At 52.2% G+C, this 5,000-nt stretch overlaps 1 pseudogene; it reads left to right on the top strand.

The window, feature by feature from the left end:
- LOC123688270 overlaps window positions 1-1,188 on the top strand; it is a 2,792-nt pseudogene extending 1,604 nt beyond the window's left edge.
- Window positions 1,189-5,000: the final 3,812 nt, after the last annotated feature.

Here is a 5,000-nt window from a genome sequence, read left to right as displayed (position 1 = left end):
CGCCCTTCGGGGCGGTCATGAAGCCCTGATGAGTAGGAGGGTCGCGGAGGTGAGCGCAGAAGGGCTGGCCGTGAGGCCGTCTGGAGCCGCCTTCGGTGCAGATCTTGGTGGTAGTAGCAAATACTCCAGCGAGGCCCTGGAGAGCTGAGGTGGAGAAGGGTTTCGTGTGAACAGCCGTTGCACACGAGTCAGTCGATCCTAAGCCCTAGGCGAAAGCCGATGTTGATGTGGCGTTGTTAATCGTGTTTATAAGTGGTGGCAGAAATGCTATGCATCTTGACGCGTGACGCACGCCCGTCGGGCGAAAGGGAATCCGGTTCCTATTCCGGAACCCGGCAGCGGAACCGAAATTAAACCGGGCCCTCGTAAGAGAGTTCGTCGGGGCAACCCAAAAGGACCCGGAGACGCCGTCGAGAGATCCGGGAAGAGTTTTCTTTTCTGCATAAGCGTTCGAGTTCCATGGAATCCTCTAGCAGGGAGATATGGTTTGGAACGCGAAGAGCACCGCATTTGCGGCGGTGTCCGGATCTTCTCCTCGGACCTTGAAAATCCGGGAGAGGGCCACGTGTAGGCGTCGCGCCGGCTCGTACCCATATCCGCAGCTGGTCTCCAAGGTAAAGAGCCTCTAGTCGATAGAATAATGTAGGTAAGGGAAGTCGGCAAATTAGATCCGTAACTTCGGGATAAGGATTGGCTCTGAGGATTGTGGCGTGTCGGGCTTGTTGGGGAAGTGGGTCACGGCTAACGTACCGGGCCTGGGCGAGGTGATGCGTTTCGCTTGCGTTACGTTTGATCCGAGCTCGGTCCCGCGTCTTGGCCTCCCGCGGAATCGTCAAGCTTCGAGACCCCGTGAGTGCTCGCAAGGGTGCTCTGGGTAATCTCTGCGGCCGTCATCTAACAATCAACTCAGAACTGGCACGGACTGGGAGAATCCGACTGTCTAATTAAAACAAAGCATTGCGATGGCCCCAGCGGGTGTTGACGCAATGTGATTTCTGCCCAGTGCTCTGAATGTCAACGTGAAGAAATTCAAAAAAGCGCGGGTAAACGGCGGGAGTAACTATGACTCTCTTAAGGAACAGGTCGGCTAACATGAATGTGTTACCGTTCCATTGGGGTAACAAGAGTGAGTTAGGAGACTTCATTGTCTCTCCCTCGATGTTACCGGTCCATTGGGATAACAAGAGTGAGTTAGGAGACTTCATTGTCTCTCCCTCGGTGTTACCAGTCCATTGGGGTAACAAGAGTGAGTTAGGAGACTTCATTGTCTCTCCCTCGGTGTTACCGGTCCATTGGGATAACAAGAGTGAGTTAGGAGACTTCATTGTCTCTCCCTCGGTTTTACCAGTCCATTGGGGTAACAAGAGTGAGTTAGGAGACTTCATTGTCTCTCCCTCGGTGCTACCGGTCCATTGGGGTAACAAGAGTGAGTTAGGAGACTTCATTGTCTCTCCCTCGGTGTTACCGGTCCATTGGGATAACAAGAGTGAGTTAGGAGACTTCATTGTCTCTCCCTCGGTGTTACCAGTCCATTGGGGTAACAAGAGTGAGTTAGGAGACTTCATTGTCTCTCCCTCGGTGTTACCGGTCCATTGGGATAACAAGAGTGAGTTAGGAGACTTCATTGTCTCTCCCTCGGTTTTACCAGTCCATTGGGGTAACAAGAGTGAGTTAGGAGACTTCATTGTCTCTCCCTCGGTGCTACCGGTCCATTGGGGTAACAAGAGTGAGTTAGGAGACTTCATTGTCTCTCCCTCGGTGTTACCAGTCCATTGGGATAACAAGAGTGAGTTAGGAGACTTCATTGTCTCTCCCTCGGTGGTTCCCGCGATCGGTTGATCACTCGTGTTCAGTCTCCTTAAGAAGTGGTTGGTTTGCTGGGTTCGCGAACACCCCTTGATTTCCCGAAACCCGACCATGATGTGGTATATAGGTGGTAGATATGTGGTGCATATTGTCGGAATTACGAGTGAAAGATAGGCGTAGTTGCGGGGTCTGATGCGACTCATAGCCTCTCAGACCCAAGTTGTAGTATCACCTCCTATAGGTCCCGCTGGTAACACTCCTCGGAGTGGCTAAGTATACTATAGCGGGTAGCGTAATAAGGTGACGCTATCTTCCGGGAAGACTATGACTCAGCAAGTGGTGGTCAGGTGTAGCCCTGGCACACCATGAATGGGTGGATGTTCGGGCGTGCCTTCTTAGCGCGGGTTCTTTCAGAACCCGATGACAGAGATCCCTCGGACATCTCCCTGAACCGCCCAGGGGGCCTGTATATGATTCGTGGGCGCCTGTATCAACGTTGGATTTAGCTCTTTGCATTTGGTCTAGGGCATCTTCTTGTCGCTTAGAAGACAGTCCGAAAATTCGGTGTGTGAGGGTGGTCCTTCTGAGGTATATGGTGCTCAACAGTTGGTCATTGGCAAAAACTACACGCCTCTGGCGGGAAGACACTCCAACTTCATAGTACTCGCTTGTACTATGTACTAGAGACGTATCATGTATTCGGCAAAAACCTCTGGAGGGGATGGGCGTAGTTACGGAGTCTTTTAGACTCAAGAGGCATGACGCCTTAAAATTTTTTTTTTTTTTAAGGACCCCTTCACGTCATGCATCGGCCTATAGCGTCAAGTGTGCAGCCCACACAAATGGCCAGCTCTCTGCCTCGTAGGAGGTAGACGCTATAACATGGTAAATGAGAGGGGTATCAGAAGCTTCGGCTTCGGGTGCGTGGGGGATTGCTACCCTCACGCATCACCTGATACTAGCGTTTGATAAAGAAAATAGAAATTATCGGCCGAAAGGCCAACGCCGGGGACTTCGGAACCCTGGCCTAGTATCACCGTCGCAGACAGTGGCTTCGGCCCGCGACACTTCTGGCGGCAAGTTCGCTTGCCTGCTATGCAAAAGAGCACTACCGAGTGCAAGAGGCCTAGCAAACCATATGCGAACCCACCGATCCAAAGAGGCGTACGGAGGGAGACCTCAAGGGGAGAGGGGAGAATCTAGTCGATCTGATAGTGGAAACACAGGGGAGACTAGTGATAACCGTCAAACTGATGAGGGACCTGATGATAGACAACCTCTGGGAGAGGGAAGTTCAGCGGCCATGCAAGCCAGTGAGGAATCTAGCAATAGTAATACTCTAAGCGAGTGTGGTCGCACATATGGGGGAGTTCACCATTCTGATGAGGTGACTAGAACCGGTGAAATACCGGCTAGTGGGCCTCAAGGTATGATGAACTCAGTGACCGTTCTTTTAGGGGAGAACGGCCACAGCGAAGGCAGAGTCCACCGTTCTGGGCAGGTAACAGGAGGGCGACCTCTAGGGGAAGAGGGAAGATCTAGTCGAACCAAAAGCGGAAGCTCAGGGGAGACTGGGGACGCCCTACGAACCGGTGAGATACCTAAATGTAGGCCTCGAAGAGGGGTGGGCTCGGTGATCATTATAACCAACGAGATAATCAGACTTGGAGATTCTCTAGGGGATAATGATCACCAAAAAGATCCTGAGATTCACCGATCTGGAGAGGTAACCGGAGGGACACCTCTAGGGGAGATGGGAGAATCTGGTCGAACCGATAGCGGGAGCTTAGGGGAGACCAGTGATTTTCTTCGAACCGGTGAGGGACCCGAAGACGGTAGGCCTCTAAGTGAGGTGGGCCCAGCGAGCGCACAAACTCATGAGGGGACTAGTAATAGAGACTCTCTAAGGGAAGGTGCTTGCACTGAAAGAGGAGATGACCAAACTGATGAGGTGACCAGAGGGCGACCTCTAAGGGACGAAAGCGAGAAAACTCGAACTGGTGGCGGGGCTAGCAATGGTGCCTGCCTAGGGGAGAGTAACACTCCTTTAAGAACTCAAGAGATACCAACTGGTGGGCCCCAAGGGGAGGACCAAACTGATGAGGTGACCAGAGGGCGACCTCTAGGGGACGAAAGGGGGAAAACTCGAACCCATGGCGGGGCTAGCAATGGTGCCTACCTAGGTGAGATTAGTACTTCTTTAAGAACCGGTGAGATACCAACTGGTGGATCCCAAGGGGAGGCAAGAAATCAATCCGAAAAGGAAACTAGGGAGATGCTTCTTGGTACGGGGGGCGAAGCTAGTCAATCCGAGGACGGTCCCAATGATGGTGGTGGGAACCTAGGAGAGACTAGATCTGTTGCTTCTCATATCAGTGAAGAACCTCCTGATGACGTGCCTTTCGGGGAGACGGAAAATCCCAACTTTCAGTGTCCAAATTGCGGTAGCAGCTTTGCAACCAAGATTGGACTGGGTCAACATCGGCGTCATGTACATCCAGACATCGCCAATTCGGAAATTAAGATTGGCCGGAGAAGGAAGCCCTACTTGCAGGAGGAACTCAGGTTGGTGGCTGCGGAGGAGACATACATTCTCAACCACGATCATTGCGATCGGGGCGGGCAGAAAGTTAAATTCCTAAACATCCACCTCTCCGAACACGTTCTGCCTGATAGAACACCACAGGGGATTTCAAACATGAGGAAGTCTCAGGCCTATCGAGGCCTGTTACAGAATCTAACCGAAAGGTCTGATCAGTATCCTCAAGTAGAAGATCCTCCTCCGGTATGCCCTTCAACCAACGATCGCAGAACCTCGCCCTTTTTGGGTGCGGCTGCCGTGCTGCTAGGAACTCTCGAGGGCCCACGATATCGTGGCCAGGAGATTCTGGAGAGGATGGTCGACGTCGCGCAAAGAGGCGAAGACCCTGCAGAAATGGTCGTTGAATGGTTGAAGGCCGCAGTTACATCATACGGCAATACGGCTAAAAAACAGGCGAAGCCACACGGGGCCAAGCCAAAGCGTGCTTCGAACAGACAGCATCGAAGACGCCAGGAGTATGCCCGAGTACAAGAACTCTGTAAAAAGAATATGTCTCGGGCTGCCAAATTTGTGATTGACGGCGAGCAGAAAGATGAAGTGCCGGATCTCAACCTAATGTATGAACATTGGGAGCCGATCCTAACAACGTCAT

Source organism: Harmonia axyridis, chromosome X, assembly GCF_914767665.1.
Source record: "Harmonia axyridis chromosome X, icHarAxyr1.1, whole genome shotgun sequence".
NCBI classification, from domain to species: Eukaryota; Metazoa; Arthropoda; class Insecta; order Coleoptera; family Coccinellidae; genus Harmonia; species Harmonia axyridis.
This window is presented reverse-complemented; position numbering and strand designations above follow the sequence as displayed.